The following is a 21,638-nucleotide window of genomic DNA, read 5'->3' as shown; positions in this document are numbered from 1 at the left end:
AACTCTTTTCACTGACCTCAATGCCAGTTAGGTCAGGCTATGTGTGTTATATCACATCACAGCACAACCACCTTAATTCTGCCCCAAGATGAATATATTCTTGTTGGTTTGTAAGGAAATATATAATTCTTTATACTTAATAAGAATAATTTGCTTGTTATAGGGCGAGTGTAAGATTTGTGACATCTTTAGCTATTCATTTCCTTTCTTTTAAGTGTCTGAGTTTTGCAAAAGATGTGATACATTGTTGTCATTTAATAACCTTAATAAGTTTCTGATATAAAGCTTTTGTTTTTGTAACTTATAAACACACATCTAGCATGGCACTTTATACATATATACATATTTTGTGCATAGATTTTGATTTTTGGCGTAATGTAATAGATGTAAATGAGAACCTGTACAACTGCAGTCAACAGACTATTATCTGGAATTAGCTAGGATTTACTTAACCTGAAATCTCATTAGCATTTACATGAGTTAAGCGTTTTTAAAAACAGAACCCTTATAATAATCACTTCAGATTCTATGCATAGCTAAATTATTTAAATATATTCCCCTTTGCAGATTTCAAGGTCACAGTGAAATGATAACCATTCCTTTTTCACTGCTATGGTAAAAAATGGTCAGCAACTAACTTCTGTTAGATGGCTCTAAATGACCACCCGAACACATAACCACATGGCTCTAAATGATTGCCACCTAAAGAATTACATAAAGCAAGTAATAAAATGAAAAGTCAGTATCCTAATTTCTTCTAAGTTGGCTAAAGGCATTTAAAATGAATTATTTGTGTCATTTTCTTAAGACATAGTGTCAGGATTCCCTCCCCACTCTGAACTCTGAGGTACAGATATGGGGACCTTCATGATAGACCCCCTAAGCTTATTTCTACCAGCTTAGGTTAAAAACTTCCCCAAGGCACAAATCCTGTCCTTGTCCTTATGGAATTGCTGCCACCACCAAGTGATTTAGACCAAGATTCAGGAAAAGGATCACTTGGAGTTCCTATTTCCCCAAAATATCCCCCCAAGCCCCTGCACCCCCTTTTTTTTCTGGGGAGGCTTGAGAATAATATACCAATCTATAGGTTAACCAAGTGAGCACAGACCAGACCCTTGGGTTTTTAGGTCAGTAAAAACCAATCAGGTTCTTAAAAGAAGAACTTTATTATAAAGAAAAAAGTAAAAGAAGCACCTCTGTACAATCAGGATGGAAGGTAATTTTACAGGGCAATAAAAAGATTCAAAACACAGAGGATTCCCCTCTAGGCTCAACTTTAAAGTTACAAAAAACAGGAATAAACCTCCCTTTTAGCATAGGGAACATTCACAAGCTAAAACAAAAGATAACCTAATGCATTTCCTTGCTTTACTTACAATTTTTGTAACCATATATGCTTATTTCGGATAGGGTTTTAGGAGATGTTTTTTTCTTGCCCTAGTCCCTCTCTGTCTGCCAGAGAACAACAAGGAGACCACAAACAAAACCTTCCTCCACAGACTTGAAAGTATCTTCTTCCCTTATTGGTTCTTTTGCTCATGTGCCAACCAGGTTATTTGAGCTTCTTAACCCCTGACAGGTAAAGGAGAGATCTTATGCTACCCTTAGCTGTCTGCTTATGACATATAGTAATAGTGCAATTATTAAAAGCACACTAGCAAAAGTGACATGTTTTATTCTAAAATAATATTTAAACAGAAATAAGTGTCACCTTGACTAAGCCTGCTTATTGCAGCATATAAGAGAAGTATTCATCTTACTCTTACGCTACCAACTCTTTTTTTCTTCTGACAACACTCACAGGCTACCTCATGACTGCAATGCTGAAAATAGAGTGATACTACAAAACTCCAAATTTCTCATATTCCCAATTTTGGACATGTTCAGTAATGTTGGGTGTAGGTGGAATTATGACTGGTAGTTTAAGCCACACACATGAAATGAATTTCTTTTTAGTATCCAAGCAATCTTGTCTATCTTACTTTGAAGTATATAGTTTCTGTTACTCCTCAAATTCAAATCTAGCCAACACTGGTACAATACACTCATCTGGAGACATGTCAATTTTGGTTGTCTCACATTCAGGATTATATCGTAGTGTTAGGGTTTAGAAGTACAAAAAGATGCCTAGAGACATGCAGGTTGTACATCCATTGAGAAACTGCAAATGGTAGGATCATTTAACAAGGAAAGGAGAGGAGTTATTGAGCTTCTTGCATTACAGAAAACCTAGACAGACACAGGGAGAGATCATCCACTCTACTAAGCCTCTGTATGCTTCTGTAGTGGCATACAGGGGCTGTAAAAGTTCCTTAGCTGTTCCAAGAGGAATTCCCTGGTACAGGCACCATATAGGACAACCTATGAGCTTCTCACAAGCCTTGCTGTAGGATGTGTACTGGGGGTTGGTGTCTGGGGTAGAAGTGGGTGGAGTTGTAGCACTATGGCCATTTTGGGTAGCTTTGGTTTTCAGGGCTGCCTATATGCAGCCCAAAACAAGGCCTCATATCTTAGAGCAGATCCCTAGGCTACCTGGGGGCTGTTTCTTGCCCTGACCAGCCCAGAATCACAAGGACACCTGCTCTTGGGCTGTATCTCTGTGTGCTCTGCCTGCAGGAGATGCAGCACACTATCACCCACAGTATCTTCTTGAAAGATCTTAAAAATCTAAGGGCCAAATTATGCTAAGCTAATTCAATATGATTACTACCTTACTGCACAACTATTATTTACTTGTATTGCCATAATGCCTAAAAGCTGTAGCCATGGACCAGGACCTCATTGTGTTAGGCGCCATGCAACAACAACAATGAAATGATGGTCTCCACCCAAAGAGCTTACAATCTGAGTATAAGGCAAGGGACAACAAACGCATTCAGACAAATGAGGGAGTACAAGGAAACAGTGGGAAAATATTGGTCAGCATGCCACGCAATAGTCTCTGCACATCAGCAATCTCACCCAGTGTTTCACAAATGATGGGTCCTCACCTTGAAAGTGAAGATAACAGTGCATGTATGGCATGACAGAGAAGGGGAGCGACTGGAGGGATTCAAACAGAGGAATCAAAGTAATGGGCTAGGAAATTAATCTTTGCAGCAGCATTTTGAGTGCTTTTAACTGCAGTTCTATAGAAAAGGACAGAGAGCAGGTAAGGATTGGAGGACAGAGAGAGAGAGAGAGAGAGGCTAAATCAAGTTCAGGTATTTTTTTTTTAAAAGTGGGCTAGAGCCTTAATTAGTATAAATCTCCAATTTACATTACCTGAGGACCTGGCCTCAAAAGTTCAGTTTTGTCCTGAATCCTGTAATGAATGGGGAACCAATGGGAATTGCATGAGAGTGAGCTTGTTAAGGCTTCACTTTTTTGTATGTTTGAGAGTTGATAATTGACATTCTTCATATGCCAGAGCCCAGAGATCTGGAAGGTGAGGATGACAGAAGAAGGGAGTTTCAGGAACTAAGGTGAGAGGAGATTAATATCAAGGTGAGGAATGCAGCAGGGAAAAAGCAAATTAAAAGAAACACACATTTATGCAGCAGTCTGTGCTGTGGAGCTCACTGCTAAGGTCACTTAGTCACATTGTGCCACAGGATTTTAAAATATGCTAAATAATTTGATGGCACCTGGTAATGCAATACAATAACAAAGGTGATCAGATCTCATGCTTCAGGGCATAAACTGCTCATCCAGAGAATTCAAGGACACATCTCCCTAGCACAGTATTACAAACCTTGTACACAACATTGTAACTGTAGCTTTTAGCCTTCTCCTCTAGCTGCATGTTTTAACCTCTGCCATACCAAACAGATTAATTGTGTGATCTGGTATGACAAATCCCATATTACCCTCCTGCTTTTAAAAATCAGTCTAGGGTTCTGCATTCAATTAATTTGTAACAGAGGTAGAATTTCCAATGAAAAATAGTGAGCGACTACACAGGATGTAGAAGTAGAAGACCCATGGATTGTATCAGAAAAAAAGATTAGCATGTATGAGATGTAGGACTAGAGGGATTTTTCAAGTTTTAGTTTATTATGCACAACGTTAAATGAATATTCTTATGGAGGGAATAGTGATTAGTTGTTTCACTGTGTTTTATTACCAAGGGCTCCACAGTTCCCTCAAATGAATAATAAGTGCACCAAAGAGCTCAAACCACACAAACAATTAAGGGTTGATGAAATTCAGATAATGAAAGTATCCTATGATTCGGTCAGGCAACATTAATAGCAGGTTAGGTAATCTTGGGTGTTGCATTGCTTATGAATTTAATGAGTTCCTAGTATTCCTCATCTATTGACAGATAGGTAATTGACAGAACATAAAATAGCAGCAGATTATTGGGATTCTAATTGGAGAATTCAGATAATAAATTCTTCACTCACTTAAGAGAAGAAAAATGTGTGTAGCACTTAAGTGCCTCTCTTGCAAGGTAACACTTTCATCTACAAGGCATGCTGCTTATATCTATAAAATACCTCCATATTGGTTATAGTTGTAAAAATGCTAAGTAGGACTAATACAAGTAGATGCAATGGTCTGATATACTGGCTATGATTTGTAGAAGACCTTATTAAGTTTTCTTATGTTTCTTGAATTGCTGACAGAACAAAATCTATAATTTTACTTACTTGAGCCCTCAGACCACTGGTATTTACCAAATGACTAGCTAATGAATTCTTAGGGGTGCATGTGTTTGAAAATAATCCACCTTTCCTATACGAACCAGGAAGGGGACTATCAAAATAGCATTCCCTTCACCTTCTGTTCTGGCATAGCAATGATAGGAGTAGAAAGGAAGTGGACCCCTGCTAAAGAGATGAGAAGAATTCTGAAGAGAGAGCCCCCGGGGTGATTGCATCAGCAGCTATCTCTATTACAACATTTTCCAAAATGAAAAGATTTGATTTTTTGAGTCAACACAACTTCTTGTTTAGATAATTTAGTAAATTTAGATTAAAATGGTTTTTAAAAGGCCAAAGTCAAAGCAAAACATTTAGAAATGATCAGAATGGTTAGTTTTTCCAGTGACCCAAAGCAGGGGAAAAAAAAGTTTGTCAGTTCACAAAAAAATATCGAGACTTCATTTATTAGTCAATTTGATTGGTCATTTGCCCAGATGACTAAGACCGTTACTGAGCAAAGCACTCAAGCATGCACGTAACTTTAAATATACAAGTAGTCTTATTAACTGTGGGAACACACTTAAAAAAACATGTGCATGTATGTCCTTTGATGGACTGGAGTTTGATGTAGCATTCCTAAGAGAAAGGGCAATGACCTAAATCAATTATAGATGCCTCTATTCATAAAATAATCTTACTCATAATTGCAAAGAGAAGGCAGTAACATGCTTATGAAGATCAACATTTCTTATGTTAACTAGGTGACAATAGTATCATCTGATCAGCTAAGACAGACTAATTATCTGTGCAGATGGACAGAGCTTGTGTATGGACTCTAAGTGATGATGAAAGGTCCTCAGATTATAAATTATCATAATATTTTCTTTCTGAAATTGATAATGTTCTTGGATAAATATAATCTTCTAACTATGAATTAGACTGTTTGTTTTCATAATGGGGTATAGGACTGCCACGTTATCTGTGATTTAAGCATGCTTTCATCTTCTAAAACTTATTTTTAAAAAATCTATATTTTAATTTTAAAGGAGCTCTATACATCAAGCAAAGGGGACCATGGAAAAGAGATAAGAAGATTAATTCTGATAAATGTGTGGGGAATCTGGGACTTTCTTGCTTCTTGTGTGTATTCATTCCCTCACCTAGAACCATGTTCAGCTCTTCTCAGCAGAGAGATGCTTTTTGTATCTCCTAAATGGCACATGAATGTTATGAGCACATCCTATGGAACGAGACAAATTGGGGGCAGATCCTCAGCTGGTGCAAATTGTCATACCTCTTTTGCCTTCTGTTGACTTCATTGGAACAATGACAACCTGTACCAGATGAAGATCTGCCTGAAGGAACTGGTTTCATAGCAATATGGAATATGTTGCATCTACAGTCCTGCGGTTTTTTAAGTTAAATCTTAAGGCTTTTGCTTCTGAGTAGAAATTAAAGTAGAGCAATTAACTACAATAGGGACACTATTTAATTGCATTGATATTTTCAGATTGCATAACTGTTTGATCAATTTCATATGTATTTTCAGATATCAGAAATATTTACAATAGCCAGAACCTTATTTGTCACTGGGAAGAACTGTTAAGTGCAGTATATCTGGGAATCCTTGTTGCAAGTTAGCCTGATGGGTTTGTCATCACTGTGCATAAAGTGTGCAAACTGAAGCCCTAATCCTTCAAAGACACACAAGCATGCTTTAATTTATGCAATGTGAATAGTCCAATGGGATTGTTCTCATTCCATACACTAAAACATGCAAATGTTCCTGCAGGAAGAGGGCCTGAGGTGGTTTTGGCTAGCAGGGGTTCATGTAAATCTTTTCTCCTATGTCGCTTCAATTGGATTGACAGCCCTTAAACTTCTTATTACATAAAACATGAACAAAAAGAACAATATTAAAAGTGAAATTCAGCAGAAAGTGCCAGATTTCAGCTGTCTTCTGAGTTACATGTGGCCTCCACTGAGTCCCTAATTTGGTCCAGGTTTGCTTGAAATTTATGTAAATCTCAAACCTGTCCCACATCTTAGATTTGTAATGAAACTCATAAACAACTGACAAATGTCAAATATTTGGGATTCTGTTATTAAAGTTTCACCCAACTCCAGCTCTGTCTGACTGAGAAATGAAAATTGGATGAAAGTGTGAAATGAAGACCATTGAATCTAGCTTGCCTGTTTGGAAAAACAATACATAGCGATCACAAAATACTTCATTTAAATGCCAAAGAGCAGAACTGAAAACAAAACATAACTTAAGTTCTTGAAATATGCCATTACCTAATTTAGAATAGGGAAAAAAAGGGAAAAAGAAGCCCTAAAACAAATACTGCCCCCACTGCATAGTCATCAGTGTACAGTAACCAATCTTAAACTTAACAGGCAAAATTAACTCAACTTTTTTGGCTTCACATGTTGCCATGCTATTTTCTCAAAAACTGGGCTTTAGGGGGCCATTCAAAACCACTGTTCCATCTATCTGTCTTTCTGTGTGGCATTCTGTTAACACTAACACATCCCACAAACACGATCCATCTATCTTGTCCATGGACATGCCATTGTAAGTCTGTCTATACTAGGAACATTTTCTAACTGGTTAGAACTGTAGCTTGGACTTGGATTAAGGTGGTCTGACACATTTTAACTAAACTGATTACAAAATGAGTCAAGTCACCTTAAACTACCCAAGTCGGGTCTACCCTATAGGACAGCTTCTGAGGTGGTTTCATAGCTCTGTTGAGGTCAATCCATATCTTCAATATCATTGAAATTAGTGCATCTATGACAATTTATACTATATGAGGCTTTGTCCATGTAGCTCTAACCCAAAATAATCAAAGGCTCTTTCATGGGCCAAACATGAACAAGTAGGTACTTAAAAAGCCAGTTTAAAACTTGTATACAGTGTCATTGTAGTCTTGTTGGTCCCAGGGTATTAGAGAGATAAGGTGTGTAAGGTAATATCTTTTATTGGACAAAATTCTGTTGATGAGAGAGAGAAGTTTTCAGGCTACATAGAGCTGCTCTTCATATCTAGGAAAAGGGATTTAGGTAGGTTAATTGTAGTAATAAGTAATAAATCCAGTGTCTTAATTAAAGCTGTGATTTTTAGTATCTAGAAAAGTTATGAATTTAAGCTTCAACAATCTGTATCCCACTTGTCCCCCTTTTTGTCCTATGATTACAGGGATGTTAATAGGCCACTTCATCTTGAATGGTTCCTTAGAATGGTTCCTTAGAATCTGTTCATTCTTTTATTTAGCTGTGACACTCTGGGTATGTCTACATTGCAGTTAGACACCCATAGCTGGCCTGTGCCAGCTGACTCAGCCTTGCAGAGTTGAGGCTAATTGCAGTATAGACTTTTGGGCTTGGACTGGAGTTAGGTTTGCCAATTTTGATTGGACATATTCCTGGAGGTTTCATCACATGGCATAATTTTAATTAAAGATTAATCTTTAATTCCTGAAGACTCCAGAACAATCCTGGAGATTTGGCATCCCTAGCTCAGACTGGAGCCTGAGCTCTGGAACCCTCCCACCTCACAAAATCTTAGAGCCCGGGCATCAGCCTGAGAGTCTGATTGGCGATCCCTCAGTTTGAGGATGATCTCTGCTGTGGATTTACATATGGTTCCAAGATGACTCAGGAGACCTATCTTGGAACCACAAATCCGTCTGCAGTAGGTACAGACATTTTGTGGCAGGCCAGCTACCTGCTGGGAGAAAGTCATTTATTTTTCATTCTTTCTCTCTCTCTTTTCAGCTTTGAGGGCAGGGCGCTTCTCCTTGAAGCAAGTCACTGCCTGATGGAGGATATGGTGCCATTAGGGTCGGTTGGTGGCTTGCTCCGCTCAGCTTGTCATGTCCACCTCAGTTCTCTTAAGATACACTTTCAGTGTGTCTTTGTAGCGTTTCCTCTGACCACGGGTGAGCTGAAAGTAGAGGACTTTTTTTTTGGGAGGCGAGAGTCTGGCATTCATGCACGTCTAGCTCAGCGAAGTTGGTGCATGAGGATCATTGCTTCAATGCTGGTGACATTGACTTCAGCAGGGATTCTGGTGTTAGTGCAGCGATCTTGCCACTAGACACGAAGGATCTTCTGGAGGCATTGTTGGTGACACCTCTCCAAACTCTTGAGGTGCTGTCAACAGGTCACCCAGGTTTCATATCCACAGAGGAGTGTAGGAACAACAATTGTCTTATAGATCTTGGTGTCCTGCCATAGCTCGCAATCCATGAAAACGCCTCGGAGAAATTTCCCAAAGGAAGCCCTTCTGCACTGGATCCTGTGCTGGACTTTATTGTCGATATTTGCATTTTAAGAAATTTGGCTACAGAGGTAGCAAAAGTGCTCAACTGTCTCTAAAGTCTGACCCTCAATGGTGATTTGTGGTGGGTCACGTGCAAGGCTTGAAGCAGATTGATAAAGCACTTTAGTCTTCTCACTATTGAGTGAGAGTCCTAGGCTTCGGTAAGCTTGTGCAAGTATGGACTGAAGGTCATTCTCAGTGTGCTCAAGGATGACACAATCATCAGCATACTGAAGACCAGTAATGGATGCCCTGAAGACTTTACACTTTGAGTGGAGATGTCCTAGATTAAAGAGCCGCCCATCCGTTCTATATTGAATGTCAACTCCATTGGGGAAGTGATCTTTAACGAGGATCAAAATGACTGCAAAATGCATGGAAAACAGAGTTGAGGTAATAACGCCTCCTTGTTTAACCCCAGTTTTGATGACAAAAGGTTCCACTTCAAAGCCATTACAGAGAATGGTGGCAATCATTTGATCACAGAGAAGCCTTAGGACCTTAAAAATTTTGGAGGGCAGCCAAATCTGGCCAGCACCTTCCACAGGGCTTTGCAATTGATAGAGTCGAAGGCCTTTGTCAAATTGATGAAAGGCGTGTATAGGTCCTGATTTTGCTCCCGAGACTTTTCCTGGATTTGGTGGGCAAGGAAGGTCATGTTGGTTGTCCCGCAGGATGGTCTAAAACCACACTGAGATTCTGGCAATATTTCTTCAGCAAGGGGAAGTAATCAGTTTAAGAAGATAAGGGCAAGAATTTTCCCTGCTATAGATAGCAAGATAATGCCTCGATAGTTTCCACACTCTGACTTATTACCTTCCTTAAAGATTGTAAAAATGCTAGCATTTCTCAAGTCTTCTGGAATCTTCTCATTATGCCAGATAGAAATAAAAATTTTGTGGAGCTTCCTTACCAGCCCTTCGCCTCCAAACTTGTTGACTTCAGCTGGAATGCCATCTGGCCCTGCTGCCTTGTTGTGTTAGTTTACGTAAAGGCTCATGTTACTTCTTTGAGAGTGGGGGTGTCAGCAAGAGATTCTCTTTCATGTAGTTGAGGTATAGATTTGATAGTGGCATCAGAGACACTTGACTCATGGTTCAGAAATAACTCAAAATGCTCCTTCCATCTGGCTTTGATGGCTTTGCTGTCCTTAAAATATGTTGGCCTATCTTGGGCTCGGAGTGGTGTGGGTCCATGGGAGCATGGACTGTAAATTGCCCTTATTCCCTGAAAGAAGCTCCTTATGTCATGTTTATCAGCATAAAGCTCAATATCCTTTGCATTTTCTTGCCACCGCTTATTTTTGATGTCACGGATTTTCTTTTGGGCTTCAGTCCTGAGTTGCTTGTATGACTCTTTCTTCTGTTGGTCTGATATGTTGTTTTGCCACATGCAATGAGCTTTTCTTTTCTGGACGAGCAGGCCCTGAATTTCAGCATTGTTCTCATCAAACCAATGGACTCAGCAAATGTCGAGAGAATGGCAGTCTTTAATCCCTTCCAGAAATTTTCATTATCATCAGCAGCTGTAGAGAGAGTGGCAAACTTCTCTTGGAGACACTGCTGAAGTTTCTCTTGAGTCACTATATCTTTAAGAGATTTGACATTGAATTTCTTCCATACTGATTTTGGCGGCTTGTGATGCCTTGAGGCAATCTGGAGATTCATGATTGATCTAACATGATAATGGTCTGGCAATGTCCAACAGTCATTTGTTCTATGCATGGACCTTGTGATGAGGACATCCTTCCAATTTCAAGCTCTAACAATAAAATAATCAAGAAGGTGCCAATGCCTGGAGCAAGGGTGTCTTCAGGTTATCTTATACTTCTCACTTTGTCCAAAGAGGGCATTCATGATGACCAGGCCACATTCTATGCATTTGCTCAGGAGGAAGATGCCATTAGAGTTAGACTTTCCTACTCCTTCTTTTCCGATAGTGCCATTCCAGAGATCTGATTGCCACCCGACTCTAGCATTAAAATATCCGAAGAGAATGATCTTGTCCTCCTTGGGAATGTTGGTCAAGACTCTGTCAAGATCTATATAGAAGTGTTCCTTGATATCCTCAATAGAATCAAGTGCTGGGGCATACGCACTGATTACAGCAGCAGACTGGTTGTTGCTGAGCTCAAGATGAAGAGTCATAAGATGTTCATTGATTCCTACTGGAAATTCTGTAAACTGACTGACAGACTTATTCCTAATTGCAAAACCGATGAATGTGCCTGTCCTCTGCAGATTTTTCTTTCCAGAAAAAAGGTGTAGCCTCCACTTTCTTCTCTCAGTTGACCTTCCTTTTGGCACCTTGTCTCACTCAGGGCTGCAACATCAATGTTATATCTCACAAGTTCCATGGTGACGATAGCAGTTCTTCTTTCCAGCTGTACATTATCTTTGTTATCCAGCAGGGTGCGAACATTCCATGTAGCAAAAGTCACAGTCTTTTTATAGCTTCAACTGCAGGCAGAGTGATCCCATTGGATGCGGTAATCCAGCCAGGAATGTATGAGTGTCTACAATGCAACTAACAGTCCCTTAGCTAAAATCGCAATTCCAAGTCAACTGGCACAGGCCAGCTGCAGGTGTCTAACTACAGTGTAGACATACCCTCTGAGTATCTTTCCCAGACCTGAGGAAGAGCTCCGTGTAGCTCAAAAGCATGTCTCTCTTACTAGCAGAAGTTGGTCCAGTAAAAGTTATTACCGCACTCAGTTTGAAACGTTAAATTTCACCATGTAAAATTGTATTAATTTTTTTCAAAAACACATAGTTTAAAAAGAAAGGAAAGAAAAATATACTTCAAATTCAGCTTTGACCACATTTCTGCTTACATGAAAAATGTCAGGAAATACTGGATTTTCAAGAAAGCTCAGCAGATTTGTAAAATGGCATATTTTGCTTATCTCAAATTTTGGAAAGAATATTTGAGTATGCCAGTAATACACAGCCTGTGTGCTAATGTACATCACTGGTTCACTGAACTCTACCTTTGGGGAATATATTAAGGTTAAACTGAAGACAGGTAGTCTCCACCATGGTTTTGGATAATTGGGAATGTATAGGTTTTTCTTAGCATATTTATAATTATAAATAAGGCAATTAAGATGCAAAATAAATTACTAGTCATTTGACAGCAGTTCACCATACCAAAAACGAGGTTTTAAAAAATCTGACATTTTAAAATTGCTTGGATTCTGATTTAAATATTAGAACAAAAAAAAAACAAAATAAATGATAGTATCCTTTAAACTACCATTTTAAGCAGTACAATAAAAAAGCTCACATTGTAGCATGATGGGTTTTTTCATTCAAAATATAAATCACAATTGAAGTAAACATTTAGTGTTTGTTTTTTTTTGCTTTAAAATGTATAATATAAAATGATCTACTTATGGATTCAATAGATGGAATTGCCAAATCTTTCATATAAAGTAACACTTATTCAGACATTTTCTTGGCAGTTTGTTTTATCAGCACTGAAATGTTGCTATAGCAACACCCATTTGGATGCTGAACGAAGTAACAAACCATAATTCCGATGCCTGCTTCTGTAAAGTTGCACCCTGCTTAGAAAGCTCTAACAATCCGTCTATCTATCTGAATATTTGCAATGTACCCATTACAGTGAGATCTGAGCATCAGCAAAATGATGTAAGGGGTAAAAGTGAAAATGATCATTATTGCTTAGTTTTTATCAGGGCAAATTGGTGGGGATGGTGAAGTTGGATGCAATGAGTTAAAATTTCAGAAACAGTTTCTAGGTGTTTGTCACAGGTCATTTTTCCAGGAACCCTAAGTGCTACTGTCATGTAAATAATAAATGCTGCTGTGATCTAACCTGTCTGCATTCTCTTTGTTTTTGCAAGAGCTACCTATTTCTGTGTGTGAGACAATCTGTATGCAATGTTGTTGTAGCTGTGTTAGTCCCAGGATATTAGAGAGACAAAGGTGGGAGAGGTAATATTTTTTATTGGACTAACTTCTGTTGGTGAGAGATACAAGCTTTTGAGCTCCACACAGCTTTTCTTCAGGTCTTCAAAACTAACTCAGTGTATCACTGCTAAATACAAGGTGGAACAGATTGTTTAGCATAAGTCTGTTAGTTTCCAAGACCTGAAGAAAAGCTGGGTGTAAGCTTGAAACCTTGTCTGTGTCACCAAGAGAAGTTGGTCGAATAAAAGATATTATCTAACCCACCATGTCCCTCTGAGACAATCTGTGTAATTCAACAAGAAACATGGCCCTATAGTAGTCTCCAGCAGGTTCTGTGGCACTATTAAACTGCCTGCTGAAGTCTTGCTTTATGGCATGTAATTGCAAATTCTAACATTATAGCCAGTGCAGGTATCAGATTCAGACCAATCAATGAAATGGTAGCATACACAATTGTTACCAGATTTGCCTGTTACTTCTAACTCCACCAGAGAGGTCCTTTGGGGCCGTCTGCCTGTCCCAAGTCAGGATAAAGGAGGAGGGTTGGGCGTGGGCTAGCAACTCCACCCTATAAAAAATCAACCTGCTACAGAAATGCCAACAATAGAGACAACAGGGACTTTTACCCTGGAAAAAGAAGGATCTTCAATTCGAAGATGCATGACGCTGGGTGGTAAAAGCCGTGAGGAAGACACTAAGCTGATTACCCTTCTTGCAACTGGGAGGATTACCATAGGCACATGGAATGTGAGGACCATGTACGAGTCAGGAAAGACGGCGCAGGTTGCAGCAGAGATGAGGAGCAACAACCTCACCCTATTAGGCATTAGAGAGACAAGATGGACGCAAGCGGGGCAGAGACGACTGTTGACAGGAGAGCTGTTGCTGTATTCAGGACATGAAGAGAGCGATGCACCCCACACACAGGGAGTAGGCTTCATGTTGTCCAAGCAGGCACAGAGAGCACTGATTGGTTGGGAGGCACATGGTCCCAGGATCATCACAGCATCCTTCAGAACTAAAATGAAGAGGATTAAGATGAATGTTGTTCAGTGCTATGCTCCAATTAATGACAGCGAAGAGGAGGATAAAGATTATTTTTACAACAGACTCCAGAAAATATTAGAGATTCTCCCAGAAAAAGACATCATCATCCTTATGGGAGACTTTAATGCCAAAATTGGACCTGACAACACAGGATACGAACAAGTCATGGGGACCCACACTCTGGGAGAGATGAGTGAGACTGGAGAGAGATTTGTGCATTTGTGTGCACTTAACAACCTGGTCATAGGAGGTAGCATCTTTCCTCACAAGCGGATCCACAAGAGTACCTGGGTATCACCAGCAGGCACGACAGAAAATCAGATCGATCATGTCTGCATTAGCAAGAAGTTTGGAAGATCCTTGCAGGACGTTAGAGTTAGAAGAGGAGCAGACGCGGCGTCCGACCATCACTTAGTGGTGGCCAGATTGAAGCTGAAGCTGAAAAAGAACTGGATAGACATGTCAGACAGAAGAGTGAAGTACAACGTCAGCCTTCTGAAGGACCATAAGACCAAGAAAGATTTGGACTGAGGCTGAAGAATAAGTTTTCAGTATTACAGGATCGGGCTGAGGAAGAGGAAGACAGTGTACTAAACAGATGGCAGAAAGTGAGAGAGACACTTAGGTCAGTATGCCAGGAAGTGCTTGGAATTAAGAAACACCAGCAGAAAGAGTGGATCACAGCAGAGACCTTGATCAAGATAGAAGACAGGAAGAAGAAGAAGGCAGCAGTCAACAACAGCAGGACTAGAGCAGCAAAGGCCAAAGCTCAAAAAGAGTATGCTGAAGCCCACAGAGCAGTGAAGAGGAATATCAGGAAGGACAAGAGAGAGTATGTGGATGAACTGGCAGCAGAAGCGGAGCGGGCAGCATACAGCGGTAATATGAAACAGCTGTATGATACTACCAAGCGACTGTCTGGAAAGTTCAGCAAGCCAGAACATCCCGTTAAAGACAAGCAAGGAAAGTCTATAACAGGAATAGAACAACAGATGAACAGATAGGCAGAGCACTTTGACGAACTCCTGAACAGACCAGCACCACCAAATCCACCAGATATCAACTCAGCTAACGAGGACCTCCCAATTAATTGCGATAAACCAATCAAAGACGAGATCAGAAAAGCTATCACCATGATGAAGAATAGGAAGGCGGCTGGACCTGATGACATCCCAGCAGAGGCCCTGAAAGCAGACCTGGATGCTTCAGTGGAAATGCTGTACCCCCTCTTTGAGAAGATATGGGAAGAAGAAGTGCTTCCAGTGGACTGGAAAGAGGGATAGCTCATCAAAATCCCCAGGAAAGGAGACCTTAGCAACTGTGCCAGTTATAGAGGAATTACACTCCTGTCGGTGCCAGGGAAGGTCTTCAACCGAGTCCTCTTAGAGAGAATGAAGGATGCTGTCGATCCACAGCTACGAGATGAACAGGCAGGTTTCCGGCAGAACAGATCATGCACGGACCAGATAGCAACGCTTCGCATCATAGTCAAGCAGTCTATAGAGTGGAACTCCTCATTGTACATCAATTTTGTTGACTATGAGAAAGCATTCGATAGCGTGGATCAAGAGACCCTTTGGAAGCTCCTTCGGCACTACAGCATCCCAGCAAAGGTGGTCAACCTGATCAAGAACTCATATGACGGTATACACTGTAGAGTGATCCATGGAGGGCAGCTTACTAACAGCTTCCAGGTGCAAACTGTAGTCAGGCAAGGATGCTTGTTGTCACCACTTCTCTTTCTTCTCGTCATCGATAGGATTATGAAGACATCCACCTACGAGCATAGGAACGGAATCCAGTGGATGTTGTGGACCCAGCTTGATGACCTGGACTTTGCTGAAGACCTTGCACTCCTTTCGCACAGTAAACAGCAGATGCAAGCGAAGATCAACGTAGTGGCAGCCATGTCATCACAGGTTGGCCTCAACATTCACAAGGACAAGACCAAGATCCTTAGGATTAACTCCACTAGCAATGACCCAGTCACACTGAATGGACGCCCCCTGGAAGAAGTGCAGTCCTTCACCTACCTAGGTAGCATCATCGACCAGCAGGGTGGCACAGACGCAGACATCAAAGTAAGGATTGGTAAGACAAGAGCAGCCTTCTTACAGCTCAAGAACATCTGGAGCTCTAGAGAGCTGTCTTTGGCAATAAAAATTCGACTGTTCAACTCCAATGTGAAATCAGTCCTACTGTAGGAGCTGAAACCTGGAGGACAACCAAAACAACCATCAGGAAGATCCAGACCTTCATAAATAGCTGCCTCAGAAGGATTCTCCAGAATCGCTGGCCAGACACCATCAGTAACATCCACCTCTTGGAGAGGACCTGTCAACTCCCAGCAGAGGAAGAAATCAGAAGGAGAAGGTGGGGTTGGATAGGACATACACTAGGCAAGCAGCCAACTCACATCACCAGACAGGAACTGCGGTGGAACCCCCCAAGGCAAGCGGAAAAGAGGCTGTCCAAGAAACACCTGGCAACGTGACCTTCAGGCCGATAGCAAAAAAATGGGCTATACCGAACCAGTTAGAACGAATGGCCCAGGATAGAGGACTCTGGAGATCTGTTGTTGGCAGCCCATACCCCAATTGAGTGAGTGAGTGTTGCCTGTTACTTTGGGGTACGCTCATTTATTAGGGTTACTCTTTGTGGAGGGGGAGAGGATTCGCTAATTCTATCAATGTACTGCTTGTGTCACTTGTGTTTTCATATGGAGCTCTACTTCTCCCTTCTGCAAGTTCCCTCCCAAGGGAGCTATCCTCCAGGACCTAGGTTTCCCAGGGCTGGGTTCCTCCAGCCCCAGAACCAGATGAACACACACACACACACACACACACACACACACACACACACACACACACACACACACACACACACACACACACACACACACACGCAGCAAGTCTGATTGGACCGGATCAATCAGCACTCTCAAGTTGACCCCTTTTATGTCCCTGGACACAGTGGGCTGGGTCAAGCGGGATTTCCAAGCGGCCACACTTATATGCCACAGGTACCGGGCTGGAATAGAGTAAGCCTGAGCAGGCTGGGTGGAGCAGCACTTCCAGGCTGCCACCTTTATATGCCCCTGGACTCAGTAGTCTGGGTCAAGCAGCACTTCCAAGCTGCCACCCTCATATGTCACAGGTTCAGCATGTCCCTAGCCCCAGTTTCATATTACAATCATTCGGGTAGTAACAAGGTTGATGAGCAAACCCCACAGTATTTTTGGGCACTACAGGGATCTTTAGCTTACGCAAGAGGAGCATTGCTGCAGAGTAAATGGGGCAGCCAAAACCACAAAAGAGTAAAGTTCAGAGAGAGGGAAGGAAGCAACCAGCTTAACAATAAAAGTTATTTATTGAATAATAGTGATAACCACATAAGGAGAGGCTAAACAAACGTAGCAGTTACATTATAAAAGATTACAAAAGTCATATATAGAAAACTATACCTAATCAAACAAGTCAGGGTTAAAAAAGTTTTACCTGAAGTAGAAAAGAAAACAGAAAGAGAGAGAGAGAGAGCTGGGCTCTCACCACTTGATGAAGCTTAAACTGGTCGGGGTTCCCAGATGAGGGTGGTAGCTAAGGGTCCTGAGTGCTGGAGACAGGCAGAGCCCCAGTGCAATCAGTCAGGAGAAGATGAAGTCCTAGTGGAACTGATGCAGAGTTTGGATCCACGCATCAGAACACTTACTTGAGCATGAATAGGGGTTTTCTGTAGGGAAACAACAATAGTTCAAGGAAGAACACTAGATTTGTTTATGGGTAACTGATGACTCAAGGGTTTTCTTTAGGCTAGACGATAGGAACTGATCATTCCTCGCTATGGGTGGTGTTCCTTCAAGGGAGCTCACAATGCAATTAGGCAGCTTCAGTATTTTGGATATCAATCAAGGACTCATTACTAGAATTGGTCTGATAACTGCTGAGCTGGAAGCATGCAGGCCTAGGTTCATTAACATCTGGAGCAGAGATCCCCCATGAAGCAGTGCTTCCTTGCTTTTCTGGTCCCAGAATTCAGTGCAATTCTTGCCTTGGAATCTCAGTTCTCCATTCTGTATGCTAATGGAGATGCCTCCCTGTCCCATCTTTGATGCAGATGAGGCTAGCAGAGTTGCATCTTTGATGCAGATGAGGCAAGCAGAGTTGTCAGGAGGGATTTAGGTATGTCTCACCTCCTTTTTATTCCTTTCTGTAAGTCTTTCCTCTGATTGGTTTTGGTTCAAGCAGAGGCTGGGGGTGGAGAGTGTCCTTCATGAGTCAGACAGGCTGGATACTGTGCCCTGGTTCCCCAAGAACACAGAGCTGACTGGTATCAAGTCTCTCCACTGATAGGTGTATGCGCTGAGTGAGTATCCCCATCACATCCTCACTTTGTGGTACTGGATCTGATCTTCCATCGCATCAGTCATTGTATCCAACAAACCAGCAGAACCAGAGCAATTGTTCGTATAATTTGGAAACCAATGATCACCACAATGGGGTGAGGTATGATATTCAAAAGACCTGTTGCACTATGGCTCCACCCAAGCAAAGTCTCCCACCAGGAGTGATGGCCTGTGTTTTTAACTGTGGCTGCAAGCCTAGAGTTCTCCTGGTTGTGGTGTTGAATCTCAAGTTTGCCATTTTCCCTCAAAGTTCTGAGCCTTTGCAGCTCAGCTTGTAAAGAGGGATGTGTTAATAGTCCCTTAATGGCAGTGAGACCTATTCCCAGTGAAAGGGAGAAACCTCCTTGTAGAGCTCAGGGTAGGCATTTAAATTTTGTACAGTCCATATAGGCATACTAAACTTAATGTCACAACTAACAATGGTGGTTACATTACAGAAACAGCATTTAATGTAAGGCACCATGGGTTGAATCCAATGTCCATTAATGAGTACGATATTGCAACTTGTCCTTACACACACACGCGTTACCAACATAGACAATAACAGACCCCTCTTCTTGGATAACATCGAAGGAACAATGAGACTTATTCCCAGGTTGTGGGAAGAAGCATTCATCATGTTCCTGCAATGCTTGGTCTTCACAGATATAGCCCAAACCTTTTCTCTTACAGCCTTTTACATTTACTGTGTTCCACACATTATCTTGCTGCCAGGCCCAAGTGTTAGGATCTCTGGAGTACATTACTGAGTTATCATTAATCTGTAATTCCAGTGGGACTACTGGGTGGATTACTCTAATTTCTTTGCCTGCTACAGTCATCGGGAATAACTGCAAGCTTTGCTGGTGGTGATTGTACGAAGTGTTAACTAGTCTCTACCAGGGCCAGAGGACTAATTCTTCCTCCGATACATGGGGTCAAATTAAGTTGATTGCCTCCACAGGAATTTGTCCTGCTATGGCTTGTCGAATCATTCCCATGACTACATTTTGGGAGAGAGCCTGAGCTTGCTCACACATTGTGGCCAATGAGACATTATTCTGGAGGGACTGTACACTAGATATTATTAATTCTTCATCCTTTTTTATGAGTCTTTCCCATCCAGGAAATACCTTACTTATTAACTGCTGTTCCTCACTTAACTGTTTCAAAGATGCTGTTAATGGAGTTCCCTTCTTCCCTGTACTTTTGGTGGCATATGACAGTTTGTTAGCCAGAACTTCTATATTTGCAGCATCAACTAAAGAGATTCCTGTTCCTACAGGTGCAATCCAATCACTTAATTCCCTTTTTACTCTATTTACATGGTTGGTCCCTTGCCACATTCTTACCCATTCATCCCAACACTTATGGCTAGTTCCAATCAAGGGAGCATATGCAGGTGCAATGTGAGAGATATTCATTCCCTCTAAGTGAATTTGAACCTCCTTCAGAGAAATTTGAGGTTGAAGAATCAAATTTTCTTGTTGATCTAATTTCAACACATGGGGTCCTGAATCTGATGCTTTTAAATGTCACAGGGGAGCAAGGTTTGTGATCAGATGGTTGAAATTTAAAACTGTTTTTTGTTGTTGGCCCAATTCCACTCCATACAAACTGGGCTCATGCAATCCCTCTGAAATGGCAATATGACCATAGAATTTAAACCAAATTGTTGGCGTGAGCTCATCAGAATATGTGCCCTTTAATGGAACTACCCAGTCTGGGGGACCTTGCTGAGTCAGGTTACGTCCAGCTAAAGTCCAGTTCAGCAGTTCCCAGTTCACGAGGAATCATGTGATATTCTTGCCTGCTGGCCTGATCAGAGACAGCTGCAGTTCATCTCCGGGTAACGGAGGTGTCTGAGTTCCAATGACAATAATGACACACAGGGGCATGGTTGTTCCCCAAACAACAGAGGAAATCAAGGCTATCCTGCACCTTCTGCCACCCAGGAGACTGTCACTGAGTGTGTTTGATGGTGTATGTCCCATTCAAAACCACAACACCTTACAGAAGAATGGGATGGAGTCTGGGGTGGTTTTAGTTTCATAACAAAACTTGAATGACTCTCTGGTGGCACTCTGCGGATAATTGGCAATGCTTTCCCAGGGGCAGCCCAAGGAGTTGCCAATAGCATAGAACTGGTAGTGATGCTGCAGGGCCAGGGGATGCTCCCATTCCCATTGAATCCATGCATGTGGCACAGCAGTTTTAATTCCTGGACTCCAGCTGGGAAGCACCTCCAGAGGTTCAGAGGGATCACAACATAGAACCTGGACAGCATCAGACTCCAGATACTTATGAATAGCAGGGTTCTGGTGCACCAGTGGAATTCCATGGCCCATGTTCGGGAACTGTGAGGGGGCAGAGAAGAAAGAACAAATTCCTGCACTCCCCCCATATATACTGGGAGAATCTGGGACCAATATTACAGGGTGAACATGAAGCAGTGACCTATGTGAGGTTGACCATAATAAGTCAAGGACTTTTTTGGCCTTTTCGTGTCTCAACATCAGGGTAGGCATTGACCAGCCCACTCGATGTGTATTTTCCAGCTGCCCAAAGCTGTTTCTTCTTGCTTCTATCACCCTTGTCAGGAGGCGGTCTTCCACTGCCTTATCATTGCTTTCTGTAAGTCTTTGATCAGTTTTGGTTCAAGCAGATGCTGGGGTGTGTCCTTCATGAGTCAGACAGGCTGGATACTGTGCCCTGGTTCCCCAAGAACACAGAGCTGACTGGTATCACAATGAACCCCAGGAATGACAGCCATAAAGGTCGCATCCCTCTGACTTCACAGGTAATCTGTTCATCTGATTTCACATGCCCTTGTCAGAAAACAATATATTTTTGGTAAAAACAACTATGTGGGACAGATGGTCTCATGAAATGACTGTGAAAAAAGTTAGCATTTATATAATATTTTTCATTCCATTATACTTAACGAAAATGCTGGAAAGTTTTGCAGTGAGTGTACCAGTATGGTTTCACAGCAGGTAATGTTCTAGATTTTCCAGTTGCCTTACTGGTCATAATAGAGATGTCATCGGCTAGCTGATGGTTATTCTGTTTGCAGTATTTTAACACAGCAGTATCCAATGTATTAGAGACTTGAGTATGTGTAACTAATGAATCGCATTTCCAATTGTTTATTTTCCAGTTTGGCCTTCATGTTGTAAGTCAATGGTTCTCAACCACACGTAAGTGTGCCTCTGGTGGGAAGCAGAGGTTTTTCAGGGAGTACATCAACTCATCTAGATATTTGCCTAGTTTTACAACAGGCTACATAAAAAATACTAACAAAATCAGTGCAA

Source organism: Gopherus flavomarginatus, chromosome 7, assembly GCF_025201925.1.
Source record: "Gopherus flavomarginatus isolate rGopFla2 chromosome 7, rGopFla2.mat.asm, whole genome shotgun sequence".
NCBI classification, from domain to species: domain Eukaryota; kingdom Metazoa; phylum Chordata; order Testudines; family Testudinidae; genus Gopherus; species Gopherus flavomarginatus.
This window is presented reverse-complemented; position numbering follows the sequence as displayed.